This window comes from Elephas maximus, chromosome 8 (genome assembly GCF_024166365.1).
Source record: "Elephas maximus indicus isolate mEleMax1 chromosome 8, mEleMax1 primary haplotype, whole genome shotgun sequence".
Classification (NCBI taxonomy): domain Eukaryota; kingdom Metazoa; phylum Chordata; class Mammalia; order Proboscidea; family Elephantidae; genus Elephas; species Elephas maximus.
Genome location: NC_064826.1, coordinates 38,106,295 through 38,125,588, shown reverse-complemented (window position 1 = coordinate 38,125,588; position 19,294 = coordinate 38,106,295). Strand labels below are relative to the sequence as shown.

At 40.5% G+C, this 19,294-nt stretch overlaps 1 protein-coding gene and 1 long non-coding RNA gene across 6 annotated transcripts in view; one reads left to right on the top strand and one right to left on the bottom strand.

The window, feature by feature from the left end:
• The window catches only part of IMMP2L (inner mitochondrial membrane peptidase subunit 2), a 142,393-nt gene that overhangs the window by 69,115 nt on the left and 53,984 nt on the right, over positions 1-19,294 (bottom strand). Inside the window, exons 1-2 of one of the 5 annotated variants that reach the window (XM_049894792.1) lie at positions 10,133-10,167; positions 9,541-9,613 (exon numbers count right to left, since the gene is read on the bottom strand). The exons of 2 other annotated variants lie outside the window; for them this stretch is intronic. The gene's annotated coding sequence lies outside the window, so the exon portion shown is untranslated. Of the gene's footprint in view, positions 1-9,540; positions 9,614-10,132; positions 10,168-19,294 lie in introns of those variants that run through there. 2 more of the 5 variants (XM_049894789.1, XM_049894790.1) reach the window with 2 other exon arrangements.
• LOC126082287 (uncharacterized) lies at positions 10,584-16,952 on the top strand. The gene is made up of 3 exons (XR_007518529.1): positions 10,584-11,210; positions 12,177-12,244; positions 16,368-16,952. It is a non-coding gene; the product is annotated as an uncharacterized LOC126082287 (long non-coding RNA).

Here is a 19,294-nt window from a genome sequence, read left to right as displayed (position 1 = left end):
CCATTGAGTTCCAGCTCTCACAGTTTCACTGTACAGTCAGTTCTCGACTTACAACATATTCAAGCTACGACAAACCGTGCTTATTACGGTGTTTTGTTTTTTTTTTTTGTACAACTTATTGTTAGTAATACATACTACATACAATGTTGCAGTACATAATTTATCATTCTCATGCCAACCATCAAAGACAAATAAAGATCAGATTTATAAAGACACTGATATAAAGGGCAAAAATAATGAAAACTAAAAAAAAAAAAAAAGAGAGATATTCAACTTACATCAGAACTGACTTAGGACAGAGTCATCAGAAGGAAACCCTGTCGTAAGCTGGGGACTACCTATAATCAAAGGGGGGAGATTTCCTGAACAAGATAAACCAAATACTTAAGTAAATAAATAAAGCAAGAAGAAATATTCTGGGCAGAGGGTGCCACAATGCTAAAATGATATAAGGCAAAATAACTTCTACTTGGCCTCAATGTTATTGATCTAGCAGCATAGAGCAAAATCTTTGAGAGATGGAACTAAATGGGACTGCTTTGTTTTTCTGGATCTTGCAAGTTTTCTGCCTTTAACAGGATGCACCCTACCACTTTTCTATCGCTCTCTATTAGCGGAAAATATTTAAGTGTTCCTTCTCTGACAGGTTTCCACCCTATACAGGCTCCAGCTTTCCAGGTTTTACTGTAATAACATTTCTATATCACATTTATATGCTGTTTTAATGGTTTTCAAAGGACTCTCACATAAACTCTTAATTGAAACTCAAAGCCCCTAAGATGGTCCCCAGAAATCCTTGCCTCATGCCCTTGTGCAGCCACCCACCTTCCATACTGAATCAGGGCTGTCCTGTGAGACCAATGGAATACATCAAAAACTATGGTGTGTGATTACTGAGGACAGATCATAGGAAGCTTTGCAATTCCCACCTTGGTCTTCTTGGATCCCACTCTGGAAAAAATCAGCTCCCATGTCGTGGGGACAGCTCATAGAGAGCCTCTCGTGAAGCTGCCAAGACCAACTTGTCAGCCATGTAAGTTGGCCACCATGGAGGTGAATCCTTTAGCCCGTCAGGCCCTCCAATAACTGCAGCCCTAGCTGATATCTGACAGCAATCTCACAAGACCCTGAGCCAGAACCACCCAAGTCAGCTGCTCCTCAACTCCTAATCCACAGACACGATGAGATAGTAAATAATAAGTGTTTTGTTTTAAGCCACCAGATTTTTCATTTGTTACAAAGCAACAGAAAACGAATGCATCCCATTTTACACAGCAGGTTCAAAGAGGCTGACTTATCTGCTATCATATAGTAGTGAGTACAGGAACCAGATCTGAAAACCTATTCTTTAAGCTTTAGGTTATCTTCTCATTAAACAATATCATTTCTCAAGTAAAATGACAGTTATAATACTATAAGGATGATTGCTTCTATATGATTACATGACTGACATCAATACATCAAGCTTCCCACAGTGCAGAGACACAGCATGTGTCCCTATATATTTAACAGACATGAAGGGACCTGCAATATAACTGAATTTGTGTTGCTGCATGGTGCTTTGTGGGGGCTTTACTACCATCTGTAAGATTCACAGTTTTTCAATATACTGATCTTAAAAATAAACACCTAACAAATTTATAGCATTTTAATACTAAACATTTAAATTATAAAGAATTTTTGAGATTATTTATATGCTTCATAACGTTAATCACAATAAACACTTTTCATAATTTTAAACAATTAGAGTTAATATGTCAGACTGGAAATGCTCAACCGCTAATCGCTTGCTTTTTTGCTTTAGGTCTTCATTGACTTTTTAGCATTATCCACATGTAGTAAAACACATCAAAATGTGATGGCAAAACCTTAATCCCCAATCCATAAAATGGTTACTGTCCTGCAGGACAAGGTGGCTGACCCTTGGTCTGTCTGCTCCTGGAGATGGTCAATATAACATTTCATTGTTAGAACACATCTGCATGACACTTTGTAATGTTCCTTCGTACAAATTATGTCTTTTGACCCCCACAACTCTGTGAGATAGTTAAGACAGGTATACTACTATCCCCAATTTCCAAAAGGTGATGGGGCTTAGGGAAGTCTAAATAACTTAGCCAAGGGCATGTAGCTATTAAAAGGAATTGCAAGAACCTAATCTATAATTTTAAGCTTCAAATTCCAGACTTTTCTGGTGCTCCACATTTCAGCCTAGTGGTTCTTGACACTGATTCTCATTAGAGCACTTGGGAACCTTTTAAAAATATCTGGACACATCCCCCAGAGATTCTGATTTAATTGCTCTAGTTTGTCTTAACTGTCTAATACATAATGAACCCAATCAAAACCATTGCCATCGACTCGATTTCGACTCATAGCAACCCTATAGGACAGAGTAGAACTGCCCCCTATGGTTTCCAAGGAGCAGCTGTTAGATGTGAACTGCCAACCTTTTGGCTAGCAGCTGAGCTCTTAACCACTGAGCCACCAGGGCTCCATATAATAAACCAGTGGCGGTAAATTCACAGTACGTTTATTCCACAAACGGACAAAATGCTATTATCTCTATATGTAAGCTGAAATGTCCCTTACCCCCAACAACTCCTTCAAAGACACTTTACTATAAACCAAGAAAAAAAAATAAACCAAGCAGAATAAAAATGAAGAAGAGATATGGGTAAGATACCATCCAGTTCCCATTCCCTGACCTTACAACCCCATTCCTTAACTCCATTGCAAGTTCTAGCTCAAGCATCACCTCCTCTGTGATGCCCTCATGACCACACAAAATAAAGACATTTATGTCTTCCCTCCATTTCACTTTGAACCCTTGTAATAACACATATAGTACCTGAAGGCATTTCTTTATTTACACATACATTTCTCCCACAGGCCTGAGGGCTCCGTAAGGGCAGGGTCCCCATCATATTTACCCTTTCCATCTTATATATCTTTGTATCCAGGGCCTCGAACATAGCAGAAATGAATAAACGTTTGCTAAGTTGAATAAGTTTTATGTTTGGTTTGTTTATTTCCCTTTAACCTCCTCATAAACATACTTTTGCGAATTTTCAACTTTTAATAAAGGAAAGGGGACTTTTTTTTCCTCCCCTAATTGGATTAGACTAGAGAATAGTATATGTAAAAAGATGCCAGATGTGGGGAGAACAAGAGAACAACAACACTCCAGTCCAGGAAAGAGCATGGTGAATGGGACACTCAAGGGTGAGGTCGGTATTTTCAACAACTCCCTTTCTATGGAGCTCCTTTCCCTCAGCATATAAATATGTTCTCTCTGCCCTCTTAGAAAAAAAGAAATCTGCAGCGGTGGTTCTCATTTTCAATCACACATTAGAATCCCCTGAAGAGCTTCTAAAAAAAAACCCGACTGAAGACCAATAAATCAGAAAACCTGAGGAATGTCCCAAGTACATGCGCTATCTGTCCTCACCTCCTCATCTCCTAGGCACTCCTCTACCCAGGACAATTTAGCTTCTGCCCTCACCACTCCAATGAAGCCAGTGACGTCTAACAGGCACTCTACAATCGTCACCATACTTGATGATCTACAGTGTTAAATGTTGTACTCCTTAAACGTTCTCTGCCCTCGGCCTGAAAAGCTCCACTTTCTGTTTTCTCCCAACCTCTGGCATCTTTCAGCATTCTTGCATCTTTCTTTCTTGGCTGGTCTCTTAAATTAAAACACTGTATTTACTAAGGCTTACTTTTAGTCCCTTTCTTTTCTCCTTCTACACAGTTCCTCTGTGTGTTTTTATTCTCACCCATGCCATCAACTACAACCCATACGGTATGAACTAAGAACTCTAGTTGCAGCCTCCACATCTCTTGTGAGCTCCAGGATCCTATATGCAACTGCCTTCTAGATACCTCCAACTCACCAACTACATGCCCCCAAGTACTTAAATACAACATGTCCAAAACTGAACTTAACATCTTTCCCCTCACATCTGCTTCCTCTTCTCTCTTCCTCTCCACCGTCCACCCAATTATCCCAGCCAGAAACCTGGGAGTCGTCCATCGTAACATCTTCACTCTCCCATACCAGCCAATTCGTCTTCCTCATTTAAGTATTTTTCCTAAACATCTTCACTTCTCTATCTCCAAGACTTCCATCTTTGTCCAGGCTCTCTCACCTCTTATCCATTCTAATGCAACTGTCTGCTCTGGCCTCCAATCTTGCCACATCCTACCCTTTACTCCCACCCCACCCGCAGTCTACCAGCGCACTGCCTCAACAGTGATCTATCATGTTATCCCTCCACTCAAATTCAGTGGCTTACTGCTATGCATGTGATTGGATTTATACTCTGAATTAACTATACAGTTTCATCTTCTCTCTGTTGATCTTACCCTTCACAGTCCAATATAACTGACCTATATATAGTTTCCAGAACATGCTATGCTCTTACAAAGCCACACAACTATTCATGCTATTACCTCCACTTCAAAATATTCTCTGCTGCTTGTCAACCTGCCTACTCCTCCTCAGCTTTCAAGTCTCAGCTCAAATACAACCACTGCTAAAACCTTTTCCTGGCATTCTCAGTCAGGGATCAAGAGCTCCTGCTAGGCTTCCTTTGCATTTGTTCATAAACTCCACTATGATAATTAACATGCTGTAATTGAAGTGTTATCAACATGTCTATTTTCCTAATATTGCAAGGACAGTGACTTTTCATCTATATTCTCAGCACTAGTTCAACACACACAGCAGAGAATCAAAAATAAGAAGGAATTAATGATCAATGGAAAGGTAAGAATACAGAATATACTGAATTAAAAAAAAAGATCTAAAGGAAGTAGACAGGTATCTACTATTAAGTTCCACTCATTAAAAAAAAAAAAAAAAAGGAAAATTTGATTACTCAGGTAGTAGTATCAAGGTGACAAAGACAAAATGAATCATTGGGCAGAGGAGGCAACGAGGAGGTAAGAGTTTCCAGTGAAGCAGCTGACAAAAGATCAAGAGAGAGGTGAGAGATAAAAACAGTCCTATGAAGCCAAGTGATTCATCAATCTGCAGTCCATGGACTCAGCTCACCACTTCCTTTGTCACTGCTCTCCGTATCCCTTTCCAAATGCTACTGCCAACCCTCAGATCTCATGCGTAATTTGTCTCAGTAAAAGCCACAAGCCCTGGCCAATTGGTTAGTCTGGGATATGAGAAAAAGAGGGAGTTTTTATTCTTGTGGCCAGGACCCAAAGGGAAGAAAATGAAGCTAGTATTTACTAAGGACCTATTCTGTGCCAGGCATTATACTAATGTACAAACATCTCACTGAATTCTTACAATAACAAAAAACAAACCAACCTGTAACTCTTGAGTCAGTTCTGATTTATGGTGACCCCATGCGTTAGAGCAGAACAAAGTTCCATAGTATTTTCTTAGTTGTATTCTTAAGGGAGGCAAAATGCCAGGGCTTTTTTCATGGTACCAGTAGGTGGGTTTGAACCATCAACCTTTGCTTAGCAATCCAGTACAGACTGTACCACCCAGGGACCTATTCTTGTAATAATCAGGAGTAATTATCCCAATTTATAAAGGAAGAATTTGTATCCAAAGTCACAGAGGTAAGATATGACCAAGGCCACTCAAGAACCCAGAGTTTTTCTATACCCTTCACTACCTTAAAATGAAGGGGAATGTGCTCCAGCCATTCTCGGTTGGAACTGAAAACACATTTTCCTCCACAGCATTATTATAAGCGTTGGTTAGAGTCTACAGTATCATTAATACATAATGGACACACAATGAATTAGAAAAAAAAGCTTGGATTCTGACCTGGAAATCTTAACGCTATTTGTTATTCTATTCCTGTAAGTGCATTGTTCAACATTACAAACAACAGACTGAAAAATGAACTTTACAAACACAAAGGGTTCTTAAGTGGGGCTTTTCTTTAAGAGTGTATTTTTCCACAAAAACTCTCAATATGAAAATCACCAAGGCTAGAAACTATTTTGCCTTGTTAACATGTAAGAACAATGACACTAGAAGACACCTGTGGGGAATGTGCTTATCTGACCAGGTGCTCATTTTCTGTGTGCTGTCATTTGAATAAAACATCACATTAAGCCCTACAGACCAGAGCTTATGATAGAACTGCCACAAACTACAGCAGTACAGCTGATATGCCTATCATCTACTGACAAAATGTACTCCTCAGCAAAGTGAAACCAGCTGTCTGCTGTGAAATCAGATGTCTGGATTTGTCTTCCTCAGCTTCCACGGCAGAATTAGATACACTAAATACACAGCTTAGCTGTATATTAAACCTACAACTTGGCAAAATCATGACAGTTTGGACATGAAGCATCAGCATTTTTATTATAATTCTTATAAGCCCAAGACATTTCTGAAATAGAAATCCTAAGTTTAAGCACTTGGCTAAATGCGGTAGTATGTCTTTCTCACTTTGGGAACAATGTCAGAGCCTTTTAAACACGTTATAGAAAACTTTTCCCTTCATTTTTCAAACTGACACTCTTCAGGCAGGGCTGTGGAATGATCTGAAATTCTAGGACCAGACATAGGTGATCCCTGTGAAAATGCAAATACCCAGGGGGCCTTGCACCTGAAGGAAAGAGAGCACTAGATTGCTTTTCACAATCAAACAGAAAGTGATGGATGTCCATACAAAGAAACAGGGAGGGAGACGAACACTGCGTTATCCATATGCCAGGCACTGTGTTGTTTACACATTCTTTGATATACACTCATTGTTCTATTGTAACAGATGAGAAATTAAGGAGCAAAGTGACAAAGCTAATAAAACAAGAGCCAGGATTCAAGCCAAGCCTACAGACTATAAAGTTCACGCTACTTCTACAGGAAGATTTCGGGCAGGGAGTAGGGGGAGGCCAAATGGCCAAGACTATGAAGGTAAAAGACAAAAATATACTTCACAATTTTACCAATTAGCAGTGTGTGTGTGTGTGTGTGTGTGTGTGTGTCGTGGGGGGGGGACAAAGGTGAAGTAAACATAGTCATCTCTGAGAATGGAGAATTTTTACTTTCTACCTTTTACATCCCTGTAATATTTTATTTTTTTAATATTTGATTTTATATACCTTTGTTTTGACATTATATAAATTTTATAACCTTAACAACATAAAAGAACTTGTTTCTGCTTTGTAAAAAAAAAAAAAATGTTACACATACAGAAACCAGTGCAAGTGAACAGTTTACTTTGGTATTGACTTTCCTAAGTACATCATTCTTAACATTCTCCATGTTTTCTAATACCAAGTCCTTCTTCAAGTTTATGGAAGAATTCAAAATGTTATCCTCATCTAATTAATCTATCAGTACAATATACTTACTACATTGGGAAATAACTACAACAGTATTCATTATATGACACAAATCACCATGTTAGGGCATCCCTGAAAGTTTATCACTACAAGTACCAGAAAGGCCCAATAATAACACCATTGTCCCCCAACAATTTGTAGACCTGAAAACCATTAAGATCAGTAATATATAAAGAAACAAGGCAAATACTACCACAGAGGACTAAAGGACCAAATGAACCAGAGACTCCACCAGGCCGAGACCAAAAGAACTAGATGGTGCCTGGCTACCACCAATGACTGCCCTTACAGAGGACACAACAGAGTCCTGGACAGAACAGGAGAAAAATGTAGAACAGAACTCAAATTCACATAAAAAGACCAGATTCAATGGTCTGACATGGACTAGAGGAACCCCCGAACACCCTGGACACACTGTTAACTCAGAAATGAAACCATTCCCAAAGTCCACTCTTCAGACAAAGATTAGACAGGACTATAAAACAAAAAAATAATGCATGTGAGGAATGTGCTTCTTAGTTCAATCAGATATATGAGACCAAATGGGCAGCTCCTATACAAAAGCAAGATGAGAAGGCAGGAAGGGACAGGAACTGGTTGAGTGGACAAAGGGAACCCGGGGTGGAAAGGAGGAGTGTGCTGTCAAATTGTGGGGATTGCAACTAATGTTACAAAAGAGTATGTGTATAAATTTTTGAATGAGAAATTAACTTGAGCTGTAAACTTTCACCTAAAGCACAATAAATAAAACAAGTACAGTCCCTACCAAAAAAAAAAAAAAAAAAAATCAGTAGTATAGGGAAGGTCTTGTACCCAAAACCCATTACTGTTGAGTCAATTTTGACTCACAGGACCCTACAGGACAGAGTAGAACTGCCCCATAGGGTTTCCTAGGCTGTAACCTTTACTGAAGCAGACTGCCACATCTTTCTCACCACAGCGTAGCTGGTGGCTTCAAACCGCCGACCTTGTGTCTAGCTTAACCACTGCACCACCAGGGCTCCTTTCCTGTACATTAACACAAAAGTATTCAGAAAGCTGGTGAATGGCCTTCCCCAAAATGTCCATGACCAACCTAGTCTGATCCTTCTCAACACCCTACTTATACCAAAGTGCCCAATACTTGGTAGGAAAGAGAAAATAAGTATCCATTGAAACAATGAATGAGCCCATCCTCAACAAACAATTGTTTCCTGAACTTTCATAAAGTAAATTATGTAGTCACCTGCCACTTCAGTACAAAAGAATAAAAAACAGTCAGATATAGAACACAACAGCCAAGACAAAGATGGTCACAGAGGGCACTTCTAGTCATCCTATGTCAGAATCCAAGAATGCGGTTTACTACATTCTTGCTTGTAGCTAATCTGAATTTTAACTAATTTAAAACATTTGCTTATATGTGAAAAATAGATACGTTAAGGGGCTCCCAACCTTCTATAAGTACATTTCCCCAGTATGCGGGCTGGGGAAGCGTGTGCATTTGGAGAACTGATGGTAAAGTCCCAGAAGAGAATGGATGAAGAGGACCACACTGAAATCACAGTAACCTCCAAGGACTCCAATGGACTATTTGATGGTACCTTTTCAGAAGTGAATGAAAGGTTTGGGAGAGGGTGTCAAAGGGAACGCCAATAGAAAAGGGCCCAGCCTGGTCATTCTCCACCACCCCCCTCCACACCCAAAGAAAAAAAAAATTTTATAAGCTGGAGAAAAGATCCCACTAAAAAAAAAAAAAAAAAAAAATTTTTTTTTTTTTATCACCATTAACTTTCTGCTTTGGGCTTCCAAAGGATTTTTACAGGGGTCCCATTTTAAAAAGTAAAGAACCAGGTCCATGATTCTTTACTACTTTGGTCTCAGGGATTAGTCAGAGCTAGCTAACAAAAGACGTCCTGAGACAGACAACTGCAGGACCGGGGTTCCAAATGGAAAGGGGTGAAGGGCAACAACAGTTTTCCGGCAGGTCAAATGGCTAAAACGGATCTATGACCAAACTGTCAAACTCCCAGCCAACTCTACAGACTCTGTAAGCCAGAACAATGCTTGGGCTTTGGGGCTGTGACCCTGAAAGTGAGCCTCAGGTTCCTGAAAAAAAAAGGCTGAACTTAGTCCCAAGTTACCCAGGGGCAGTTTGGGATCTAGACCGTCTCCTTCTTAGGATTAAGTTCTAGCTCCTTACACCCCTGATCATTCCTTACTTACCCTTTCTCCCGCTCTTCCTCGGTGAGAAGGGGTAAGAGGTTATTTTGTGCCCTCGCCCAATTTGGCCAAAACCCTAAAAGTAAAAAACGACAGACACGTGTTTTAAAATAGTGTTGTGTTAAAGCCTTGTGCACTTCCACTTTCTGCCCAACACTTCAGGCGGAAAGCAGCCCGGCCCCACAGCGCTCCCTCCCGGCCAGGGCTTGGGGCCGGAGGTGACCCCGTCGGGGGACAAAGAGAAGGGGCGCTCTAGGGACAACCGCTCTGCAGGGAGGAGCGGGTAGGCTCTAGGCAATGCTCTCTGCCGCTAAGACGCCGGTGCCCGCTCCAGTCAACCGCGGGGCGGCGGCAGGGCGCCCGGCTCTGGGAGCACATAAACACGCGCACGCACACATGCTCGCGGCCGCCGTGGGCACCACAGTACCGGCGGCCGAGAAGCCCTCCGCCTCCCAACAACCCCCGCCCCGCCTCGGGCCGCCTCCACAGGAAGGTCGAGGGCGCAAGGGACCACCCGTGTTACCGGCGGCGCGCCCGACCTCCCCCGTACAGCCTCACTGCCCCCCACCCACAGCCGGGCGGCCGCCCTCCGCACCCGCTGCGCAGCTCGGCTCAGCTCGGGGGGAAGTCCCTGCGTGGGCACCGCCCACCGCCGGCGGCAAGCCCCACCCCCGGCGGAAAAATCGGCGCGGGAACGCCTGCCCCGGTTGGGTCCAAAACCTGGCGTGGATCCCCAACGAATCGAAACTAACGTTCGTTAATATATGCTTTCAGCACCGCCTCCGGGCTCGCTACCTTATCAATGGCTGAGAGGACAAAAAAGAGCTTGAGATGTATACAACTGTGTGCAGCCGTATTTACGGGTCAGGAAACCGAGGTACCTGTGCTTAATCAAGTGCGCAGGCCTCAGTAGTGGCAAAGGATGTCACTAGATCTGTTCTCTCCTGATTTCTGCGTCCTGTTGGGTTTTTTCTACCAACTCGCGTACAGGAAGACTATTCACTATTCACTAGGCAAGCCAAAAGAAATAATCCAGGATAGGTGGTTTACTCTGGAGGAACTAGAATTTCATACTTCAGCGTTTGCCTTCAGATAGTACAAACTCTTAACTAGGTCATTATAATCTGCCTAGAAAGTGGAACCTAGAAGCTTCCAACAGATATGAAATACTGTTTCTTGTTTGTTTAGCCCTCCGCCAGTTACATTTCTTGTTATTTCTGTCTTCATTCTCCTTTTGGATACTGCCAAGGGACTCTGAGCGTTTTCAAATCACTTCGTACTAATGTAAAAACCAGGTGCTCTGGCACTGTGTTCAGAGTCAATTCTAAAGGTTTAAGAACCTACTCAGAGACTTAACCTGCTAACGAGACTCCAAGAGTCTCTTAAGGAGAACAAAATCACTCTCCTGTAAAGGAAATATGTGCCCCTTTTGTAAATTTTCTTAGTTGTCCCTGAAATAATTGCTGTGAGGTGGGTTATTTTCTGCCAGTGCCTAAGAGCTTAATTCCAAGAGCACATAGCAGACTGGACCACCCATCAAAGAGCAGCCAGTGCTTATCTGTAAGTTGGACCCACCCCTCTTGGTACTGACCCACATGAAACAAATGGGAGTTCCTGACCACTAGGAGCTGACAGCCTGGGATGGACTCTGTGTTGCTAAACAGCAAAGACAGGTATGTGCGCTTTTTATTCTGATGCAAAGTAAGTAAACAGCAAAAAAGTTCAATTTGACCTGACTTTGTCACTCAGAGTCATCAAATGTGCTTAAACTGAGGTAAAACCTTCACAATACCCCATTCTCTTCAAATTCATCAAGTTCTAAATTGAATATCTGGCTTTATGTGTTGCATTGAAATATAATGAGTTGTCTTCTTACATTAAAGCAGCTCTCTATTCAGCATTAATGTTGAAAAATGAATCACATATTCCTAATGCACAAAATTAAATTATGGCTAGGCATCATGTCTAATATTCAGAGAAGTATTTAAGCCAAATTAACTTGAAACAAGTTTACAAATTCTTGGGATACATTCATATTATATAGTCCTAGCCATACGTAAGGAGCCCTGGTGGCACAGCGGTTAAGCGTTTGGCTCTGCAGGAGGAATGTGGTAGTCTGCTTCCATAAAGATTTACAGCCTTGAAAATCCTATGGGACAGTTCTAATCTGTCCTTTAAGGTTGCTATGAGTAGAAATTGACTCCACAGCAATGGGTAATGTTCTCTGTTAATTTTTTCCTATTATCAGGTAGAGAACATTTTTATGTTATTGAAATTATATGCTCTTGTCATATGCCACTATTTATTATTAATTTTTTTTTTTACAGAAAACCTCTGAAACTTCAGTATAATCCTATCATAAAAAACAATTCACTACTTATTATTATGGTCACTCATCATTATTTAAAAGCATGTATTCAAAAATGTTATAAAAATGCAGGATAGCTTATGATTTAAGAATTCTCAGGAATTCCCCTCCCCCCGCCCCCGAATCCTAAAGATACCTGTCAGGGATTTGAAGACACTATAAAATTGTAAATGCTGGCTGATTGCCTTATTAATAAAGTCCTTTTTTTTTTTTTTTTTTTTTTGATGATCAAGCCTTAATTTTTTTCTCTCTCTCCAACTCTTATGTCCAGACTTACATGATTATTCCTGGCACGCTCATGCAGGGAAATTTTACAATCAGCCTGAAGAAAAGGCTCAGGTGAGAATTTGATAGCTATCTTCATAAACTTCAAGGGCTGTCCTGGACAAGAGAGATTGCACTTATTCTGTGTAACCCAAAAGAATAGAATTAGGATAAATGAGATGGGGTTACAGGAAAGGAAGTTTTGGCTTCTCATATGTATATGCTTTCAAGCAACTAGAGAGGTCTGAAAAGAGAAGAGGCTGCCTCAAAAACTACTGATTTCCTGTGAAGGATAAAAGCTGGACAACCACTTATTGGGGATAATATCAAAGGGACTATTAAGAGTCTATGATTCTATCTCTGTTATCTCATTTTATTTTCCTAGTGAGCTAGATAAGATATGTAGTATTGAAATTCCCATTTATGGATGAGAATAATGAAATTCAGAGTATATATTGTTGGTCAATTCTAATAACAACTTGAACAAGCCTAAGCATAAATGAATTATATGATTCTGTGGTATTTAACAGAAACCCTGGTAGCGAAGTGCTATGGCTGCTAACCAAAGGGTGGGCAGTTCAGATAACACCAGGCGATCCTTGGAAACTCTTTGGGGTAGTTCTACTCTGCCCTATGGGTTCGCTATGAGTCAGAATCGACTAGACAGCAATAGGTTTTTGTTGTTTTTTTTTTTTTGGTTTGGTAGTATTTAACAGAACCTAAAGACAGCATAATGCATCTGGACTCTAGCAAGGAACGGAAATCAGGACCTAGACGGCCACCAGAACTCTATTCTCTTGACTGTTTCCTCTGAACAAATGCTTTGTTCTCTATTTCTTCAGATGTATGTTCTGTGCTTCCCCTGCTGCATGATACTAACCAAAACCAAACCCACTGCAGTTGAGATTCCAACTCATAGCAACCCTATAGACAGTGTAGAACTGCCCCATAGGGTTTCCAGGGAGCAGCGGCTTAGTGGTTTCAAACTGCCGACCTTTTGGTTAGCAGCCGAGCTCTTAACCACTGCACCACCAGGGCTCCAACTGCATGATAACCAAACCCACTTCCGTCGAGTCGATTCCAACTCATAGCAACCCTGTAGGACAGAGTAGAACTGCCCCATAGAGTTTCCAAGGAGCACCTTGATTCGAACTGCCGACCTTTTGGTTAGCAGTCCTAGCACTTAACCACTACGCCACCAGGGTTTCCAACTGCATAATAGGCAGATGTAACCTTCCTGGTTTACATCTCCATCATTCAGGAGGCCAGTCAGAATGACTGGTGACCTCAGTTCTTTTGAACTTTAAGATGACAATTAATCACATTATTCCCTCTTCTGGATTCTAAGCCAATTGAGATACAGCTACAGTGAAACTGAATTAAAATATAGCTTGGCCTTGAGTCTGAAGTGGAATTTTTTACAATTTTCCCTTGAATTGAATTTACCCAATCACAGGCAGATTATCAAGCAACTTCATTTCTTCCACCATAGAAGCAGGCCTGACCTGGAGAGCTTATCGCATGGGGAAGGCATCCAGGAGGTGATAAAACTCATAGATAACTGAAAATTATTCTTAAAATATTTTAATGATCTCACTGAGAAATTTTGGACAACTACTGAGTTTACAGGGGACAGAGTCCATGCAAGACTACTTGCAGTTCTGACACTAATTGTAAGTTTGAGGGGGTTCCCCAAATCACCCTCAGATTTGATAATTTCCTAGAAGAATTCACAGAACTCACTGAAAACTATTATACTCATGGTTATGGTTTATTACAGGGAAAAGGTATAGATGAAAATCAGAAAAGGGAAGAACATAGGGCAGAGTTCATAGAAGGGACCAAAAGCAAAGCTTTTGTTGTCCTCTTCCCATGGAGTTACGAATGCATTACTTCTTGGTATCGATATATAACAACACGCATGGAGTCAGAGAAGCTCACCAAGCCTTTGGTGTCCAGAGTTTTTATTAGGGCTCAATTACGTACTGCACACATGGCTGACCATCAGCCCCTATCCCCTCAGGGAGGTTGAGTTGAGACCTTCGATGTCTAGTCCCTTCTGGAGGCAGAACTGATGCCAAGTGGCCCAAAACCTTCATCGTAAATCACATTGTTAGACTGCCCAGATAAACAAAGATACTCTTATCAGGCATGACATCCCAAGGGCCTAGAGATTACCTCCCTCTAGCCAAGGGCAAAGACCAGACCTCTCTTTGAGTAAGGTTAATTCTTTATTACACGCTCCGCCACGTAATATAAAATAAAGCTGTGTGACTTGAATGAGCCCAAGAGATAGAAAGGGCCACATAAACCAGAGAATCCATCATCTTGAGACTGGAAGAATTAGATGGTACCGGGCTACAACCGATGACTGCTGTGACAGGGAACACAACAGAGAATCCCTGATGGAGTGGGAGAACAGTGGGATGCAGACCTCAAATTCTGGTAAAAAGACCAGACTTAATGGTCTGACTGACACTGGAGGGACCCCAGAGGTCATGGCCTGTGGACCCTCTGTTAGCCCAAGACTGGAACCATTCCTGAAGCTAACTTTTCAGACAGGAATTGGACTGGACTATAAGACAGAAAATGATACTGATGAGGAGTGAGCTTCTTGGCTCAAGTAGACACATGAGACTGTGTGGGCAGCTACTGTCTGGAGGCAAGATGAGAAGGCAAAGGAGGACAGGAGCTGGTTGAATAGACATGAGGAACACAGGATGGAGAGGAGGAGTGTGCTGACACATTAGGGGGAGAGTAACTAGGGTTACATAGCAAGGTGTGTATAAGTTTTTGTATGAGAGACTGAGTTGATTTGTAAACTTTCACTAAAAGCACAATAAATTAAAAAAAAAGTGTGATTTGAGTTTTATCTTCTTTTGTTGACCTGTTTGATTTCTGTAGAGGAGATAATTTTTTAAATGAGCAAAAGGTGAAAGTGAAAACAAAAAAGAAAGAAAGTTATTTAGATAAACCAAACCTGTTGCCGTCGGGTCGATTCCAGCTCATAGCGACCCTATAGGACAGAGTAGAACTGCCCCAGAGAGTTTCCAAAGAGCACCTGGTGGATTTGAACTGCCGACCTTTTGGTTAGCAGCCGTAGTACTTACCCATTACGCCACCAGAAAAAAAAAAGGCTTCCAGTTATTTAGATATCAGTCCCAAATAAGAGTTATTTATTTTTATTTTACTTATGTACAGCTAAGATTAGATTAAAATCTCCAAGTAACTCAGATTAGCCCTGAATTTAAGTAACCAAAATTAGCTAGAATTTGAAACAAACTGAAGACTCCTAGACTTTGGATGATGTGAATGAGTCTATGAGAACTCCATAAAGGTTTCTCCTGTGCTTCCATTAGCAATGACAGGGATGGGCCATAAGGACTAATGTTTAAATGCTTAAGAATGCAAGTTTCAATACTTTTGAAAAAAACAATCAGTTCTTTTAAAATTAATTGACAAGTCATTGTGTACTTGGAATATACAGATCATTTTGTACTTGTAATACACCGGCTTCTTGTAGTAATAAGCCAGACAACATCTATCTTTCTGATAGATAGGCTAAAAGAGGTTTGTAAAAGAAATGGGAAAGATGATTAGCAATCATATTTGTCTCCCTGAGATAGCAGTTGATGGGAAGTGGAAACTCAGACAAGCATCAGTGACGGAAACAAATACATTTTACTCTTCACTTGATGGTTGCACAGTGTCTGTAATTCAGTTTCCAAGTAAGAGTCACACAGGTACAGTAAACTTCCATGAAATTATAGAATATTATTACTGAAAGGGACCTTGATGTACTGATCAGCCATTGCTGTGTAACAAACCAACCCAAACTCAGTGACTTAAAACAATAATCATTTATTTTTGTTCACATGGTCTGCAGGTCAGCTGTGGGGGTTAGCTGATCTAGTCCAGGTTCGACTGGGGTTATTCCATTCCATGTGTCATTCATTTTCCTTGGACTACAAACAAAAGTAATAATAATGTTTTCTTGCAGACTTACTATGTCCCACTTATTGAAGGTTTACTGTGTACCAGGCTCTATGCTAAATATTCTATATACTGTTGTGGGTCCTAACCCCCTGTGAATGTGACTTTATTTGGAAATAGGGTCTTTGCAGATGTAATCAAGTTAAGATGCAGTCATACCAGATTATGATGGGTCCTAATCCAATGTGTCTGTTCTCCTTATAAGAAGAAGAGAAGAGATGCAAAGACGGACACACAAGGAGAAGGCCACATGACGACAGGCAGATTGGAGTAACACGTCTACAAGTCAAGGAAAGCCAAGGACTGCCGGAAATCATCAGAAGCTAAGAGAAAGGCATGGAATAGATCCTTCCCTAGCATTTTCAGAGGGAACATGGCCCATGCTTACATCTTGACTTTGGACTTCTAACCTCCAGAGCTGTGAGAGAATAAGTTTCCACTGTTTTATACCACCCAGCTTCTGGAAATTTGTTACGGCAGTCCCAGAAAACTAATACACGTATATTAGTTCATTTACTCTTCATAAAAACACTATGAGGTACGTACAATTATTATCCTAATATTAGAGATGAGAAAACTAAGAAGAAACTTTCTCAAGGTCATGAAGTTAGTAAATGATGGGCCTGGAACACACAAACTCAAGTTTACCTGGCACCAAGTCTTGCATTCTTAACCCCTTGGCTATATTCTGCTTTATTAAATATACAATTCCATTTTCAGAGAGTTCTAGCTGCTAAAAAAAAATTGCTCTTTTTGTATTCAGTGAAAATTATTTTCCCTGTAACTTTCAATCACCGATCTTAATTTGGCCCTCGAACACACATGAGATAAACATATTTCATAAATTAGATCGTATTGTAAAAGTGCCTGACAAACAGCATGTGTTCAACAAAGATTAATCTAAATCATCCTCATAACAGACATACCAGTCATTGATAAAGTACTCAACTAGCCAGGGCCAGCACTAATTATAGTCTCACCCAGTTTGCACTTCTCCCGTTTTATACAGAAAACTATCAGACAAGGATAAGCACAAAGTCCAGATATCCTGTGGATATAACACACTTCCTTAATCTACCAGCCTACTGACTTTGTCAAAAAAGGCAATGAGCACTAGATTAAATAAGCAACAGACAATTTTAGAATTCTCTTTGTGGGAAGAAGTACGGGAGCCCATTAAATAATACTGTTCAAAATTACTAAGTGTACATTTTATTAATAGGCAATTAGATAGAACCTAGTGTTATGGATTGAATTGTTTTTCAAAAAAATATGTGTTGGAATTCTAACCCCTATATCTCCAGATGTAATCCTGTTTTCAAATAGGGTTTTCTTTTTATGTTAATGAGGCAATGTCAGTATACAATGTGTCCCTGACCTAATGAATTCTGAGTTGTAAGGAACAGCATAGACATAGATGAGAAGCACAAAGGGAAGAGGGGGGTGCGGACAGATGCCACTCAAGGATCACCAAGGAATGTCAGGGATGCAGAAGCTGAGACAAGGACCTTCCTCCAGAGCTCACAGAAAGGAAGCATTCCCTTATAAAGGCTGCCCTGAATTCACACTTCTAGCCTCCTAAATTGTGAGAAAATAAATTCTTGTCCTTTAAAGCCACCCATTTGTGGTATTTCTGTTGCAGCATCACTAGACAACTAAGACATCTAGTAAATGTTAACTTACCCTACACATGGAAAAAAATGAATTTGTTGAAAGGTAGTGTTGCTTCTACTGAAAGTTTACCTAAAGGTGTGAGAAAACTAAATTTATAATCACTATTGAGGATTATAACAGGGTTGTTAAAGGATGATCATTAAAATGGTGGTATACAAATATTAAAGGAACATGTGTCAAAGATTTTGTTTAACTTATTAATTAATGAGGGAACCAGTAAGATCTTACAACCGGTTCAAAGAAGAATCAGAAAAGCAGACTAGGCAGTCAAAAATATTGAAGTGAATTTGTTAGTAGATATAAAAAATAGATCCTATAGGAATTAAATTATAATGTTCAGAATCATCTTTTCTACAGAGAGAAAATCAACTGTATGTCTATGACAAAATTCATTTGGATTTTTGTAGACAAGAATAATACACATTTGACTATTAGTTTTCTACAATTTATAGAGTTTGTAGAATAGCTCTCTTAAGGACAGCCAAAGGCACAGGCCACAAAGGAATCAGATAACCTGGAAGCGTCCACCAAACAGTACCCAACATTCCATTGACAAGACACCCAGCAATTATACCTGTGTTAGTCATCTAGTGCTACTGTAACAGAAATAATACAAGCGGATGGCTTTAACAAAGAGTTTATTCTCTCACAGCCCAGTAGGCTAGAAGTCTGAATTTAGGGTGCCAGCTCCAGGGAAAGCCTTTCTCTCTCTCCCTCTCTCTCTCTCCCTCCCTCCCTCTCTCTCTCCCTCCCTCTCCCTCCCTATTCCTCTCTCTCTCCCCCTCTCCCCCTCCCTCCCCCTCCCTCTCCCTTCCTCTCTCTCTCAGCTCTGGAGGAAGGTCCTTGTCATCACTCTTCCCTTGGTCTGGGAGCATCTCAGCACAGGAACCTCAGGTCTAAAGGACATGCCCTGCTCCCGGCACTGCTTTCTTAGTGGTATGAAGTTCCCATGTCTCTCTGCTTGCTTCTCTCTTTTATATCTCAAAAAAGATTGGCTTAAGACACTATCTAATCTTGTAGATCTCATCAATATAACTGCCACTAATCCATCTCATTATATCGTAGTGATACAATTTATAACACATAGGGAAATCACATCAGATGACAAAATGGTAGACAGTCATACAATACAGGGAATCATGACCTAGCCAAGTTGACAGATATCTACGGGGAGGCACAATTCAATCCATGACAGTACCCATTTCAAAATCTTTCACAGTTCTTCCTGACTGACAGGGTTTCTAGAAGGACATCAAGAAGAAAAACTGGGAAAACCTTAAGTGCAAGTTTATAGTGTTTCAAATATTTTATAATTTTTTTTAAAGCAATATATTAGAATCTATAAGAAAAGGGAAAATTATGAAATTATATTCTTAGATTCTTCATCACGTTCTTCAAATATGCCCATTAATCATTATGGAGAAGGTCAGGTAACTGGAGGGGCAGGGCTGGGTGGGG